General features: G+C 43.6%; 1 pseudogene across 1 annotated transcript; it reads left to right on the plus strand.

Annotated features, from left to right (window-relative positions):
* Positions 1-401: 401 nt before the first annotated feature.
* On the plus strand, positions 402-10,236 carry LOC100224802 (potassium channel, subfamily K, member 16-like; annotated as a pseudogene). The gene is made up of 5 exons (XR_012056566.1): positions 402-684; positions 2,484-2,604; positions 4,300-4,466; positions 6,015-6,183; positions 9,306-10,236. The product of XR_012056566.1 is annotated as a potassium channel, subfamily K, member 16-like (transcript).
* The last annotated feature ends 7,137 nt before the right edge of the window (positions 10,237-17,373 follow it).

The raw sequence follows: 17,373 nt of genomic DNA on the forward strand, positions 1-17,373 counted from the left end.
GAGCTCCTGGGATCAGAAGCTTGCCCTGGAGTCCTCTTCTTGGACTCAGCAGGAGACACAGGAGGGCAAACAATGGTTTTCCAAGCAAACTCCCCTGTGGACCCCTTCCAGACTATCCTCACCTTTCCCCAGAGCCTTCTGAGGAGGAGATGGCCACCTGCCAGCTGCTCAAATCCTGACCCACTTTTCCTGAGAACTCAGCAAGGGAGAGTTTCACAGACAAGAGGAAATCCCCAAACAGCATGCAGCTCAGAGAATGGAAAGTTTTTCCTTTGGGGGGAGGGGGGTGTGGGTTTATTGTGCTTCCCCCCCCCCGCTTCCAACTTCCCAATGAATACATCTGGCAGCACACTGTCCCTGCTAGTGCGGGATCCCAGCGGAAAGCAGAGCTGGGAGGGCTCTTCCTGCCCGGGGAGGCTTCCCAGGAGTGTGAGGGATTTACAATCCCACCTCTCGCTCTCCATCCCCTGCAGAGTCACCCTGAAGGCCATGTGCAGTGGTAAGCTGCAGACAGCTTTGCTGGTGGCCGGCTACTTTGTCTACCTGCTGGTGGGTGCTGCCGTGTTCCAGGCCCTGGAGAGGACTGCTGAGAAGCAGGAGAAAATGGCAGCTGCGCAGATGAAGGAGGCTTTTCTGCAGAACTTCACGCAGCTCACGGTGGCAGAGATGGAGCAGTTCATGAAGGTGAGTGGAAGTCCTTTCTCCCTCCTGTTTCCCCATCAGATGTTGTTCCCTACTTGTCCTCACTGCACAGGTAACTCTTACTGTTTTCCTTCTGATTGTGGTCACTTGGAGGCTTCCAGCAAACCCCTCTGTGGTGTGAGCAGGCAGCTCACTCTGATGGCAAATACAACTTATGCAGCCAGACGAAACCTTGTGTATGCTTGATATTAAAAATCCCCATTTGTCCTAGTTTACAATATCCTTGGGGTTTTTTGGGTTTTGCCTCCTGTTGATTCTTTTAGTGGGGCTGTGCTCTTACACAATAGGTGGCATGGCAAGAAAAATGAGGCTGTCTGAAATGAATAGGTGTGGCTGCCACTTGGAACAGCATCACAGATAGCACAAAGGAACAATAAGGAAATGTCTGGATGGGGGAAATAAAAACCCAAACAGCTCTAAATAACTACAAGGAGGGTGGCATGATCAGAGTTTAGTTTTTGAGGATGCTGCAGAAGTGGAACAAGTAGCCTGGCCAGGGGAAAATATTTCTGGTCATGGCGCAGGAAGATGAAGATGAATATGGCTGTCTCTTCAACTTGGGTATTTTAGAGTTCTATCTGCTATAATGCAGGAGAAATGAGGAGTTAAAGCCTTGCTGGAAGCATTTGCACATGGAAAACTAGCAGAGCTCTTAATGGTCCACTTCACAGAATAAAGAGATGAGGGGAAGAACTGGTGTTTCTAATAGCAGAACCAGCAATTCATCCCCTGTTTCACCCATGCATGCATCCTCTTCACCTTGTTTTTTATGGGTAGGAAAGAAGGAAAAAAAAAAAAAAAAAAAAAAAAGAGAGCTTTTCAAGAAGGAAAGAAATAAAAAATAAGAGCTTCCAGATGTCCAGTCCAATGTTCTCTCTTTGCTAAAGACAGGGACAACTGGATATTGTTTGCTTTTTAAATTTCATTTTAACTTAAAAAAAGGAAAAAAAAAAAAAAGAGGGTTAAAAAAAAATAACAGCACTTAGAATTAAAACCAAGGAAGAGTCTGAAACTTCCTAAAGTGGTAAATGATAGCACTGGAGAGGTGTGGAAGAAATATTTAGTCAATCCTTGTGTAGCAGGGCAGCCTCAACTCAACTGAAACCATCTTTAACAGATGTTCCCCTCTAACCTCCTCTCAAAGGCAATTTTGCAAACATCTGTGTAAATGTGCAAATTTATCTATGTGTATTCATGCATACAGTTTGGAGAAGGATGTGTATGTCAGGCTTTGGAAATCAGTGGACTTTCTCTGAATTTAATTCTGTGACATGAGTCAAAATACAGACTTGAAATTAAATTCTTGGTTTATCTCATGTGTACCCTGGTACAACTCACTGATGTGGGGAGGGATCAGAACTCACTGGGAGGGATCAGAGCCACTGCTCATACAGGTGGGTGATCAAATATTGGCTCCACCACTGCCATCTCAACTGCAAATCCAAATCAAAAAACCAGCCACCCCCATCTCTTAAACCAGTGCTCTGCCACATCCTGGTCACACACAGGATGGCGATTTTCCAATCTACTTGATGTGAAAGAAACGAGGTCCTTGGTCACACTGAAAGAAACAATTTCTCTCCAAACACCCACTAGAACAGTCAGCACAAATAGGGCAGAAGTTGAGCACCTGAAACCACTAGATAATGGTTTTCCAGGCTTGGAGGTGAAGGTGTGAATAGTGTCAGACAATCTCAGCAGTTGGCTAAACCTGTAATATTTTTGCAGCAAGCACTTGAGAAAAGCATCAGGATGATACCAAACTTTGCTTTTTCTCCCAGAACCTGATTGAAGCCATTCAGAATGGAGTATATCCTGTTGGAAATGAGTCACAGTTTGAAGAAAGCAACTGGGATTTTAGCAACTCCTTCTTCTTTGCAGGCACCGTTGTCTCCACAATAGGTAGGTCTAATGCTTTCCATTTGTGTGTGCCTGTGTGTCAGTGATGCTTATTATGTCTGGTTATTAGGAAACGAATGGATAATACTTTCCAGGATAAAAACTCCAGCTCTTTGTTGTCATGGGTGGCTTAGTCTTAGTCCTAAGACCTTCCCACTGCACATCTCTTGATGCTTTATTTTGGATTGTCAAATATCAGTGGCCTTTCATATTATTTCCCACTTGTTCTTTTTTCAAATCATCTGTTATAATTTTCACTCTGCTGATATTTGTGGGTGGGAGATAAACTTCACTTTCCTGGTTTATTCCAGGCTTTAAATCTGAGAGTGATGTAAAACATTAAACTTGAAAGGAAAGAAGTGAATCCTGCTGGGGTCTGGGCACTGTTTCCATAACCTGTTTTGAGCTGTTAATTCACATATACAATTAGTAATGTGCCAGGAGGAAAAAAAATGGGAAGGGGTAAAGGCAAATCCTCAGAATTTTACGCTGCTGCTTCAAGCTGTTCTGATCTTTACAGGGCCTGCCTACCCCTACCTGCTTCGTCCTTTCTTTCAAATGCACATCCCAAAAAGTGCAGGCCTGCCAGACTTAGGGATAAAACCCATACTGTTGGCACCTGCTTCACAGTCACAGTGGAAGTCAAACCTGTGTTTTTACAGAGTGGTGCTGAGGCCTCACTCCTCCCAGACCAGACCCTAAGCACATCTGATCTGTGAGTGTCACATGTCCCAAAGGCCCCAGCAGTGCCCCAGCATCATGGGAGCTGTGTAAGTGCTGCCTGAGCCCACAGGGAGATCTCCTCCTGTGGAAGGGGAGGGTTCTGACCCTCATCATTTAAATTGGAATAATCGTTGAAATTGGAATATTTCTGCAACAGGGAGCACAAGACAGCTCATGCATTTGGGAATCTAGTAGCCCAAAAATCACTCAGTTGTTTTGTCTTTTCCCCCCAAAGAAAACATTGCATTTTCCAAGGCATGGATGCCTGGACATGAGCTGTGCATGGGAAATGCAGTTTCCCAGGGTCACTGATAGCATAAGGACATACACAAAGTTCAGTATTCTTGCACTCAGGAATGGACCTCATGGGGTCCAAGAGTCTTAAGACTAAGGGACATGTTTGGGGTTGTTCCACTACTTAGTAGGACCTTAAGGCAAATGTCTCTCTGGTATGAATAAATCAGCCACCAGCAAGGTCTGGACTAATTAGCACCATCTATTCTAATTCCTTGGGACTGGAGTCAGTATCTGGACATAGCAACTCACTGGGATGTAGCCAGGGAGGTCACTAACACAGGCAGATCAACAAGAAGCTGGAGATGGCTGCATGTGATCCTGACAGCCTGGGACTCCAGCTCTGATGTCTTCCAGATCCTCTGACTTCTATTTTCTGACTTTCCATGTATTTGTCACAGGACAGAGGATGTTTCCCATAATTACTTCTTGATTGTGTTTTTGTTCCCGTTAAGGCTGTGCTGGGAACACACAGTGCTTCTGCATTCCCTAAGACATGCAGGGTGAGCCACTTCATCTGCTTACTGCCTTTTTCAGAGGAAAAAATCGTGCATTTGGGCTGAGAAACACTAGCCACACCTTTTAGGGTCAAAGGGAGGCTGGATTGGAGTAAGGGTGAATATGACTGTGAATTGCTGCAGTTCTTTGGAGTATCTCCTCTGACCCATCTTTCTTTTATAGGCTATGGCACATTACATCCTAAAACTGCTGGGGGACAGATCTTTTGTGTGTTTTTTGCTCTTTTTGGAATCCCTCTGAACATTGTTTTTCTGCACCGTGTTGGTAAGATGCTCTCACTGCTCTGTAAAAAGCTGGGGAAATTCCTCTACGAGAAAGGAATGAGAAAGGTAATTGGTTTTACCTGCTCAGGCACAATGATATGCTCATTTCTAGTGTTCTTCTCAACTTCTATGCTGCCTTATCCTCGATTGTATGTGCTCTTGTGCTGGGTTAGATGTTGTTCTAGGGCAGGAAAAGAGACATTCTTCACTTGCAGAGCTAAGCAGACATGTCTGCCATAGGGGAGATATTCAGACAAAGGGATGCATTTTGTCTTCCCACCTAGATGGCAGAAATCCAGCCCCCTTCAGCAATCAATGGAGAAATTGGGCATCCCACCCCACTTTTTGAGACACTTATCTCAGGAGCCAACACCCTAAGAAGTGCATGCATCCCTTGAAAATCAGTAAGGGTGTTTAGGCGTCACCTTGAGGCAGCAAAAAGCAGGTGAGCTGTTCAAAGCTGTAAAAATTAGGTGAGGTGTAGAGGTTTAAATGGATTTTAACTCAATGCATAGTGTGTTACCCCTCCTAGCTGATTACCCAGTCCTTTAGTCTCCCCTCACCCTTAACCGTGAAAGGAAGCATCAGGATGAAGTTGTCCATTTCAGCCTGGTTGCTGAAAGATGAGGAGACACCTGTAACAACCTCCAGACAGGATGTCTTTTGTCTGGTTTATACCCAAATTTATTTTCAGCTCCTCTCCTTCTCTCAGCACTGCTGAGGAAGTGAGAATAGCTTTTCTGTGTCTCCTACTGTAATTCTCTTTCAGGACAAGGTATGATTTCTACATATAACCCTGTTCAGATTGCTGAATTTCTTGTCATATATGGCAAACTTAAACAGCAGATAAGGCTCAATCAGATACAGACTCAAGCATATACACAATACATGAATACAAATTATCCACCAGTTGCCATTAATTTCCAGGCAATCTGGGTTTAGAAAATTCTGTACATAGAAACTATGTGTGTCTGGCTGATAAATTTCTACATATAACAAGTCTTCTTCTTTAGTCAAAGCTCCTTCATGACTGCTGGGAAGTAGAATGATTTAAAAATGTTACTGTCCAGGCTCTTCTTTATCAAGAGCTCATTAGTTAATTTTTTTTTTGTAGTGACATATCCACTGGTTAGGAGCCAAGTTGTGGCATTGATGGAATGAGAAATAAAGTCAATAATCAAGACTCTTGAAGATAGTACTGTCAGAAATGGTGCAATTATTTTTTATAAAAAAGACTATTTTCCCAGGCAAATCTGAATTTAGGTGCCAACCCTAAATAACTAAAAATTAAAAATGAAGTTGTATGGTCATAAGTGGAAATGGTTTGACTCTGGTAAATGTCATTAGATAGGAATTCCTCCAGTAGTCACAGTCATTGATACAATCAGGTAAAAGACTGCACCTTCCAAGGCCACTCTAGACATGCAACACCCATAACACCTGGCTTCCCCCTGCTTCTAAGCAAGACTAAGATATTTCCTCAGGAAAAGCACTCAGTAGAAATCCTTCAGATCCTCCTGATCCCAGATAGCCACCCATGCTGAATAACTACCATTATAAATAGCTTGTTTGTGTTTCAAATCATGATTATAATTGAGCTGGTTTATTTTTCAGAAGAACATCAAATTTCTGACCCTTTTGTTCTTCCTGGCAACGGGGATCCTGGTTTTTCTGTGCTTGCCATCAGTCTTCTTCCAGATAACAGAGGGCTGGTCCTACAGTGAAGGAATTTACTTTGCATTTATCACCCTCAGCACCATTGGCTTTGGAGATTATGTTGTAGGTAAGGTTAATTCCAGAGAAGAAACACATCAAATCCGCAGGATAATGACTGTAATTCCCATGGGTTGACTGAATCTACTGTAGAGACAATCTGTTAAAAGTCTTTGCATAGTCTTTGCCTTGTGCAGTTCTGGGGGGAAATACTTCTCTGGGGTTGTATGTGCTGATAAAAGCACAAAGTCATCAAAATATAAGGAAATGAGATGCTTTGGGATACAAAGAAAACAATATTTTGGTGAGGGAAGGGAAAGTGGGATTATTATCAAGAGGGAGCAGTTTATGACAGCTGTACAAAAGAAGGTTCTTATCACTGCTGTAGCCATCTCAAAGTTATGTTTCCCAGTGTAAAGTGAAGAAATAAGTGATCATGTTTCAGACTATATGACTTCACACAACAGACTAAGAGGTGGAAATCCCAGTCATGGGAAACTGGGGAAATCTCACACTATTAGAAGTGGGGCTTAAATATATACATCACTGCAAAAGTGGCCTTCTTTAGTCTCCTGAGTATCTCTGGAGGTTTTCTATCCTCACAAGCCAGAGCTTAGGATCTCCCCTGAAGAAACAATCTTTAAACTGCACTCAGGCATGCTGGAATGCTTCTCAAAACATTTCAGTGGATCTGCTGGACAAAATACACTCTTCATGGAATAAGTTTCCAAAGGAGCTGCAAAATAATTACCAGGAGCAAAATCAGTGTCCAGAGAAGAAGCAGAAAACTGAACTCCATGGAGAATCCAAGAGTTCTCTACAACAACCTGTCCTGTCATCATCTTTCCAGCCTGAACTTCTCCTCAGCAGGGATATGCAAAAAAATCTGTAGCTAATACTTGCACCAGTGCTGTCCCCACAGAGGGTCTGGAAGCATCCCACACCTTTCTGAGGCACAGACATGCACCACACTACAAACAAGGCTCTCAAGCCTTGCAGAAGTGCTAGACAGGCCTTGGAGCCTCTCTGTGAGTTGGAAGGATTTCTTACATAAGGCTGATGATATCTTTGGCAGAGGGAGCCCACAAACTTTTCCAGGCACTGGTGTGTCACGCTGAGAATAATTTCTCTAAATCTATTCCTTGAAATAGTCTGCTGTACAGAATGGTGGGGAGGGGCTGGTGTCACGCAGGAGAAAAAACTGAGCATCAAAATGTTGCATTGTGTTTCCTTGTCCAAATCACAGGTGTGTTTTAAAATAATGACATCAAGTCTCAGCCTGAAAACCATGACTTCCAGCACCTTCCTCCTCTGCAGCCATGTTGCTTTACAAGTGCAATTAATTGTGTTCTAACTTTCTAATTGTTATTTAAAAATATCAATTAGCTAGGCCTCATGGCTCTATGATTTCATCTTCATTAGAATGACTTAACTGGAGCTGAAATATTTTTCTGTGCCAGTATTTATCTTAATTGGCCTTAACAACAGTGATAAAAAATGTTGGTAAGTTTAATGCTTCACATCTTCACAATGAAACGAGCAGAATCAATGACTGCTCTGAGAATTATGCACTGAGAATTGCTTACAGATGATAAATGGTTTTATACTGGCCAAATGGAACAGAACAGGTTTGAGTTGATTTGCATTTTAGTAATTCAAAACTTTTTGAATTACTAAACTTACTATTTTTTTTTTGAATTACTAATTTTTGAATTACTTTTTGAATTACTAAAGCTGGTTTGTAGCTGAGCCTGTTTGGGGCAGGGAGACATGCTGGGAAGGTGGCTCAGTCTGGGTTTAACTGTTGGGAATACAGGTACATACAGGTAATACCTCTAGGGTGAAACTCCCTGGGGTTGTTAACTGAATATTCCCTGCTCAAGTCCAGTTTTGGGCTAACAATACAAAGATATTACTTGTGGCTTTGCTAACCCGACATCATGAACTCCAGATAAGAGCACAACAAGGAGATGCTTTGTACCAAGGCTGAGAATCCTTCTTTGCCAACTCACTGGCCAGCAGCAGAAAAAGAAATGCATGAGGACACACCTGCCCACTGCTGCCCCATTTCCAGAGCTCCTGGATAACAAAGAACAAAAATCTTGCACTTTAATCTATGCACAACAGAGGACTGCAGGATTTGAACAGAGTTGCCAGCACCTGGCTTCCTTCTGGGCAGGTTCACCACGAGGTTTGTTGTGATCTCCCTGTCCATGCACACTGCTGTGTTTTCCACTCTGTCGAGTCATTGGCAGTGACTTGGAGCACTCCAAATATCGCCAAGTATTCCTGCAGATGCCAAGGCCACATCACCTGCACCACGATGATAATATTGTGTGGGGCCAAGGGAATGATCTCTGTGCAGTGGGACTGGGTGGCTGACACCTGAAGGATCAAACAAAATGACCCATGCAGAACTGCAGGTGTGAGGTCCTGGCTGATGATAAGAGGATCAGATTGCATTAAATAAGATTTGGTCCACTGCTTTCCAACATAGAAACTTCAGCTCTTGGCACGTGTCAGTATATTCTCATCAGTCATGTAGTTTTTTGTATGGAGGAAGCTCCTGAAGCTGTTCAAAAGTGAGGTAGGAATTGCAGTTACTCTCTTTGTGAGATCACAGGTACCTGTAATTTAAAGGAAATATTTATTAGGTTATAATTACACTCTATAGAAATACAGGGAATTACAATTACCCAGATAATAATGGTTATGTGGTTTTAGTGGCCCACTGTGCTCTGCTTTTTGTGCTTTGGGAGTTTGGGTGCAATTCCAAGATAATACAATACAATTTAACACTACTTCCCACATTATTTCATTTACCTGTATGTGCAGCAGTTGAACTGGGATTGATATGCAGTGAGGGGGAAAAAATAACCTGCTCTGATGGTAATTTACCTCAATCACAGAATCATAAAATCACAGAATGATTCACTTCAATTCCAGTGTGCCATTTGACAGGCCAGCATATTTGTATCATGTTTATTGCATGTATCAGTTCATTACAACAATAAGATAATTGCTCAGCCTTAACCTAATGCTATGGAGCTGAGAGTCTCTATTACAGCAAAAAAATCACTTTAAAGTATTCAATATAAAACATACTGATTAATTCATTAGGCTGTTCCACGTTACACTGGCAAGGCAATTTTAACTTTTTAATTTTCCTTCTTTCTCCCCCTTTATCTTCAGGCAAACAGTCTGACAGGAAATACTTTTCCTACTATCGAGTGCTTGTGGCCATTTGGATTCTTTTTGGCCTTGCCTGGATTGCTCTGCTGTTTAATTTATTGACAACAGTACTAGAAGATACTGAAAAAATAATTGTCAAGGATCTCCAGCAAATTGGAAAGGTGAGTAAGGACAATGTAGGAAGCCAGCAAAGAAGATGCTGGCCTGTTCAATTTATTCCAGAAGAAGAACCACTACCACCACATGCTGGAGGGGATGCAATGAAAATGGAATCATTAACAGCAGATTCTGAACACACAAAAAATGAAAAAAAATGTTTTCTAATAACAAAGCTATTGGCATAACGTGTTGAGAATTGAATTCTTCATTGGAGAATTGCTAGTTAATTATTCTAAAGAAATTCCCATAGAAATAAAATTTCTCCTACCTTCTGCTGAGATATGACCTTTTAGAACTCAAGACTTACAGTTACACAAAGCCTGGATATTAATGGTAAGAAATTTGCTCCTCAGTTTGCAGCTAGGTTGTGCTTACAGCCTGAGAACTTGCTCTGCAAGGTGTTTTTAAGGTGCTTTCACAAAATTGCAGAGGAAGGGCATGGAAGAGCTTGCTGGTTCTGTTTGGATTTTGCAGCTTGCAAGAAATCATGTCTCTTCCAGGAACTGACATGCACAAGCTTTTCTGGCATTGCATAGCACTTTTGGAAGAAGAAATGAGGGTATATAACTTAATAGATGCCTGACTTGAGCCATCATATTGGATAAGGTGGTGTGGTCTGAAAGACATGTTTAAATGACAAGACCTGAGCTCAGTTCAGAGACACTAGAAACATCTCATGGACAGGGATATGAAAAGGTTAGCATGTTAGAAATGACTGATTCTACCTCTTCCTCTTTTATACTAAGATGAATAAAGGCAATTTCAGCTTTTATCCCTGTGGCTCTGAAAAACCTTTCTGATGGTGTTTATAAAAAATGCATCAACCCATGTTTTTAATTCAATTTTTATAATAATTTTATTCTGCAAGTTTTTCATAAGAACAGGGACCAATTTGAAGGGAGGAATCCTTGCTGCTATGTTTTGATTTCATAGGAACTATGAAGCCATTTAGCAATGCTTCTGTGGTGCTGTTGCTTTCCAAGGGTGAGCGGTGTCTAAACCTTCAACCAGGTGAAAAATAATGGATGTCAGATCTGGGCATGGTTTTTCAGACGTGCTGTCTGCCTGCAGGCCACTTCTGGGTGAAGACTCTGACTTTCAGAGGGTTGATCTATGTGTCACAAGCCTTCTGTATGCCAAAAATGCATGAAAACCCAACCCTGAAGAGCTGGCAAAGCAGCTGGGGTAGACACAGTCACAGAGGTGAAACATCCCATGTGTGTTTAAGGTCACACCAGCAGTCAGTCCAGCCCAACACCTTCCCTGACCATGCCTAATGTGTCCCCCAGCAGTGCAAGGAGCAGGCAGCTCTGCCATGCCCCAGCACAGGGGCCAAACCCTCTGCCAGCAGTTGGTGGCACAAGGCTGCCCATGCAGGAGATGGGGTCTGTACATCAAAACCCATGAACTTATCCAAATGCTGAACTCACATCAGCACCCACAGGACCCCCCAAGGCAGTCTGGAGCTTTTTTCTGCACCAAGTCCCTCACTCTGACAGTGCTGAACCTGTCACTTGGCAGTTCACTGTCAGCCCCTCAAGCTCCTCTTTTGTCAGACTGAATAATTATTTTTTTGCTCACCCTCTGGGTGTTATTTACAGCATGACCAGCCCATGCCAGAGTTATTCCTGTATGAAAGGCAGAATAAATTACAGCTAGAAAGCAATTTCAGGTCATAAAGATGCAGTCAGCCTTGAAGCTGGATTCATAAATATCTCAGTCAAAGAGAACCATGCTTCTTGCCAAAGCAATTCTGCTGGTTCAAGACCTGGCATGTAGACCTGGCCAAACATGTACTTTCTTTCTCTCAAGAAATTATCTTCCAGTGTTACTCTCAAGGCTGACTTCTCACCTCATATGTCTCACTGTCAGTAAATGTTTCTGAGGGAGCAGGAGCAGAACCTGACTGAAATCAAGGAAGGGTAGCAGGGGTATTGTAGGACACAGAGGTCCTTGTACAAGCCAGAATCCTATTGCTGCCTCAAGACAGCACCAAGACAGGCAGAGAAAGCTGCTGGATGCTCCCAGGCACGGATCTCTTCACCTCTCTGTTTTCCCCTCTCACTGAGCATTAACTCACATTGTTATTTTCCAGGCATCAGTCTATTCTCTTTTCTTTTTTTCCCAACCTTTCCTAGAGGGATCATTAACCCCACTCCCAGTCTAATGTAGAGATTGTCAAGGCTGGTTTAGGGGTTATGATGGTCCTGCCTTGGGGTGCAATAATCATTTTTCACAGCCTCTCATTATTCCTTTCATGCCAGTTCCTGGTGTCTGGAATGGAGAGTTTCTTCAGTTTCTTCCCACTGCTCCCTGTTGTGACAAATAACACAACTCAGCCCTGGAACAGGCTGAAGATGTTGCATTGTAACACAGAGTAACCAAAGGTGCTTTTTTTAGACATTTCAGGAAGGGCAAGAGAGACATGCCATGGCCCCTGACTGTAAACAGCAAGCACAGAGCCAGGCAGTGGCTCTTGGAGCAAAATAGGGCAAAAAATTCTTGTTCCTTTGCCTTGGTGGGTGTTTTACAATGAGCCTTGAAACCCAAGCACTTCCCACTTCAGGAGTCCATCTGTCCTGTGTAGTTATTGCCATAGGGTGCAGGGATTTTAACTCATTCCTCCTGCCATGCTCCAGGGGAAAAGATGTGGCCCAGAGGGACTGAAAAAGCCACCCAAGGCCAGAGGATGCAGGAAACATGAGCCAGGAATGGCCATCGTGGGGCTGGCCACCTTCAGGCAGCAAGAACTGAGGTGTCCCTTGAGCTGTAAATGCCAGCCTGGGAGCACAGAAAACACATCCACAAAAAAAAAAAAAAAAAAAAAAAAAAAAAATTCAAATATATAAAAATAAAACCTCTCTGGAGAAGCTCAGCTGCTGTGAGAAAGAAGGCTGCCCATTCATAAATCCTTACCCTGCAGAAGTCTTTTGGAGAAGGGTTTTAGCTTTGCTCCTTGTGCCCTCCAGTGGCTGTGTGCTGCAGACCCTGTCCCTTCACATCCCTTCACATCCCTGCCAGCTTTGGGTGGCTTTTTTCCACCTCCCACTGTGCAGCTCCGTTTGGTCACTGGGAACCAGAGGACGATGCCCTTTATTTGTATCCAGTTCACACGAGTTTGCCAAAGGCTAAAAAATGCCCCATTCTCCACAAAGAGATGGGGATGAACACCTCAGACTGATGCAGCCATGGTCCCTGCCTTATGCCCACATGGGGACAGCTCTGTGGTGATGTGATGCCTTTCTGCCAGCAAACCATCACGAGAAGGATCCTCACCATCAGCACACATGGTACCCAAGGTGGGGAGCACTCCCATCATGTGCTCCATGCAAAAACTTCCCATGCACAAAGTCTGCTTCAGGGTCAAGGCTCACATTCCCACCCCCTGGCCCACAAGGGAAAAGGATTGGTCTGGGAAAAATTGTGCCAAAAGGCAAGTTTGGGTGTAGGATCTGGAGCTTGGAGGGGCTGGCTCCCTCTGCAGCAGCCTGGAGGGCAGGGAGTTCCTTTCCTCATGCAGCAGCAGGGGTGGAGATAGGAGCTGCAGATATATGGAAGGAGGAACCAGCACCAAAGGGTGTGTGGTCCTCTCTGCTGGGAAAGACAAGGGGAAAGGCTGAGAAAGCTGCAAGCCAGGGTGGGAGAATAACTTTTTTGGATGTGATATTGTTCCTTGTTCTTAAGCTGGATGATAAATCTGTCTCCAGAAGGGCTTAGGCACAGTGACAAATTTCTCCAGGGCTGGAGCAAGCAGCCTTTTCCAGCATTATCATCCTCAGAGCATTGCACAACAGCAGCAGAAATTGTCCTCACATCACCTCTGAAAGGTGGAATTGTTGATTCCTGTGCAAGTAACAAGGCCCTGGAGAAAATTCATGCATCAGACCTCTGGCTCTCTCAGGCAGGACCAGGTGTCCTGGTATTGCTTACTGATAAACTAGACCCAGACAGTGGTTCTGAACTTGTGGAGGTTGAAAAAAATAGACTTGAATTGAGAGCAGAATTAGAGCAGAGATTCTACTTCACATCTGGAGATTTAAAATAATCCCAAGATTTTTACTTAATGAGTATAAACCAGGCTTTGCTGTCCTTCTGCACGTTCTCCTTGCCCAAGGGACAGAAACCAGGAACAAATCCATTCCAAAATCCCTGTTCTGCCAAGTGACAGAGTGACAGAAATCCTCTGGGGACCAAGCAGAAGGGTTCTCCACTGGCAGATCTGCACAGCCTGCAGCCTTTTCTGGGAGTTGCTCAAAGCTCTCCCTGTGACCCATTCCCACCGTGCCACACAGGGGAATCCAATTTTCACAGAGCAGCCTCCTGTGCAACCGCCAGCTCTCCCACTGCAGCTTGTTTTCAAATGGGAAACATTTCCAAGGCAAGCCAAATACTTTCCAATACATTAAACCAGTTGCTGAAAAACTCCAGGAGTAGGATTGTGAAATATATTATCTGGGATGAAATGGCAGCAGCATGTTCCTGCATTCAGTCTGTGCTGCTCCTCATACATCACCCACATCTTTGCTGCCAGCTAGGAAACAGTGTGCACTTCTGCACTTGAAACCAAGGAAAAGCCATGAGGAATTATTTTTCCCCTCAGAAATTCAATTGCCTCCAGAGAGAACAGGAGGAACTACACTTTGATCTGTCTTTAATTAGTATAAGGGTTGTTAGGGATTGTTTGAGGTCTCCCTCAATTAATAGTCAGTTCATTTGGAGAGATTATTTTTTTTTTCTGGAAGCAGAGGCATTACTCAAAACAGTGGAACACCTTGGCTAATGTAACATCACACAGCCAATGGGATTTTTTTTTTTTTACAACAATTGCTAAGCATGGGCCACACACATGCTGTTTTCCACTCTGTCACACTTGGACTTGTGCTTTCTTGCCTGACTCATGACCAAAAGGCTGGATCCAGCTCAGAACGGGTTTCACAAACATAACTAATCACTCTACAAAGGCTTGCTTGTAATCCATCCCTCATGATCACACCCAAAGAAACAAAAAACCCCAGGTTTTGGTACCAGCCAAGTCCCTCATACCATTCCAGTAGGATTTAAAGTGGTGTTGAACGTAGATTTGACACCAGATCTCACACTGTGAGGAAAGGGGATCCTTTGGCATCCCTCACATGGATATCTGAGTTCCAGCCTGGGCAACACTGACTTTGCTGCACTACAAGTAAAGTCAACATCTAGTCCTTCTGGGGCTAAAAATTTTGGAGGAAGTAAAAATGCTGCCCCCAGAGAGCCTTGTCCATGCTCTTGCATCCCTGCAGCCAGTCTCACCTCCAACCCAGAAAGGGAATTCAAATCTGCATAGAAAATTCAGCATTTACTATCATGAGTCGTTCTGGACTCAATTAGGGTAATACTCAACCATGGGTTTGGAAAGACTCATTATGCTGAGATAAAATTAGGGCAATTATTGAATCCATTTGATTACCAGCTTGACATGATTTAGGAGATGTGTCTCTTGAATAAACACTTTTCAAATTTCTCTTTCAATTATTCTTACATTTGTGGTTGGAAACTACATATGTACTTTGTGGTGAGATGCTGAAGCATAAAATATTACATCCCCAGAAAGAGAGATACCCTGATAAGCAGAACAATAATAATAACAAGCATGAATCATTGAAAAATGAAGGGAGGTACAATTTACAATTTAAGCTGATGGTTTCCTTGAGAGGGATTAGACAGAAAGATGCTGATGTTCTCAAAGAACAAATGTGGTTTGAGATGAATCCAGCTTCTCAAAGTAAAAGATGACTGTTCATCTTTTGGCATGGAGAAAATCGTGTATCAAGACCAGAAAAGAGCATAAGTCAGAATTTGTGCTGAAAGTCCCCCAGCAATCACTGTTCCCTTCATTTAAATGATTCACCGAATGCTTTAAGAGCAAGGACAAGGTCTTAAATTTAAAATTGTTTTGGAGATTTACTGGAAACTAAGGATGAGACCTAAGCAGCTTCAAAAGTCCAGGCATTAATCTCAAAATAAAATATGCACTGCCTAAGAATTAGAAAAATGCAAGCCCAGCATGAGCACCTTCCAGTTGCTGGAAACCAATTCTCCCCATCCAAGCAGTCTTCCTCTTCACAAAGCATGCACGAGCTATTTAGCATCTCTGTGTGCAAGTCTGTCACAAATCAGTGCTGGGGTTGGGGTCTGTGTATTACCCCAAATTAGATATAAATCAATTAGAGGTCAGTACCAACCTCTGCAGAACTTCAGCCAGTTTCCCAATTGCCAGTATAAAAGTCCAACACGTAAAATTTTTAAATGTATTTTTTTCCTTTCTTCATTTCTTTCCTGGATTTTTTCTTCCTTACAGCCTTCAAGTTGGTGATGGGATGAAGGATGGATGCAGCAGAGCTCGCTACAGTCCCAGAAATGCATGGGCAGCTCCTGGGGAACATGGCCCAGCAACAAGGCCTACAAAGTTCTTAAAGGCTGAATGTCATGACAACAGTGGTAGCACAGTTGGGTGATGCCAAATAGCCAAAAATTGCCAGGGGGAAGCAAAAAAGAGGAATTTCCAGCAATGGTTGTGAAAGTCTATTCCTTGCTTGCAGCAGGTCTCTGAGTGAAAGCCTGAATACAAACTGCCCACACTTTTTGCTCAAACACGAGTTATTTCTTGGGCTGGGGTTTGGTAACAACACTTCCCAGTCATCATCTCACAGGTTTCTGCAGGGGCTCAGCCTGCCTTTGCAAACCAACCAGTGAAGGTGGAAAAAAGTCCTCTAGGGGTGTCAAGGGAGAAGCAAAATTTTTGGTGCATGAAATTTGCATACTGGCATTTGTAGTAGTGAACAGAACTCAGTGATACCAGAGTGGGAAGGGCGTTGGTGTGGCAGCCAGGGTGCCTTCCAGCTGCTCTTCTGGGAAGTTAAAACATGACAGGAACTTTCCATAGACATCCCTGCTTTGGTACATGGTTTTCTCAGTGAGTATGGTTCAAGGACAAAACCAGAGAATGGCAAACTCGTGCTCAAACCCCCAAAGCCCACACTTACTTCACACATGCCAAAAAGCAGAGCAGTGAGCTACAGAAATGAGAAATGTTGTCACTCCCCCACCAAGGCCATCTGTCTTACGTGGTGACAGCAGGGCGAGGAGAGGTGGCATAAAGAAGGACAGGCAGAGCACTGTGGGATTATGGATAGTGGCTGATTTTTGGGATCAGCCTACATGATAGGTAAACCCCCTTTATGCACAGGTGTCCATCAGCTGAGACAAAAAGTGCATTGTGGTCAAAGAAGGAATTTTTACAAGGACATTGAGGGACAGGACAAGGGGAAATGGGCTTCAAACTGACAGAGAGCAGGGTTAGGTTAGATATTAGAAATAAATTCTTCCCTGCTATGGTACTAGTCCTGGCACAGTTGCCCAGATGAGCTATGAGTGCCCTATTCCTGCCCTTTTCCAGGTCAGGCTGGATGGATGGAGCCTAGAGCAACCTGGCCAAGTGGGTGCCCCTGCCCATGGCAGGGGTTTGGAACAAGTTGGTCTTTTAGGTCCTTCCCAATCCAGAGAATTCCGTGTTTCTTGTGTTCTGTAAAGTCACTGTGCACACACACGACAGAGCCTGCAGATGTCACCATCAACCCAAGCAAGAAAGAGGCACAGCTTACAAGCCGAGCAGGAAAACCCCACTCACAGACTTCTCCTTTATTCCTGCTCCCTTGCCTGGGACAGACAGACTGGAGGGTTTCCAGTCCACCTGGATAAAGTGCTGGAATCATAGACAAAATCAACGAGTGTGGTTTATAGCTGTGCATGAAAGCATTTTGTGTGCACATTACACTGATGTAAACCATATAGTGCTTCCCTGTGTGTAGGTGCTTGTTACTTTTACATATATATAATATAAAATAACCTATGTGTATATACATATGTATAT

The sequence above is a fragment of the Taeniopygia guttata genome, chromosome 5 (assembly GCF_048771995.1).
Source record: "Taeniopygia guttata chromosome 5, bTaeGut7.mat, whole genome shotgun sequence".
In the NCBI taxonomy this organism is placed as follows: domain Eukaryota; kingdom Metazoa; phylum Chordata; class Aves; order Passeriformes; family Estrildidae; genus Taeniopygia; species Taeniopygia guttata.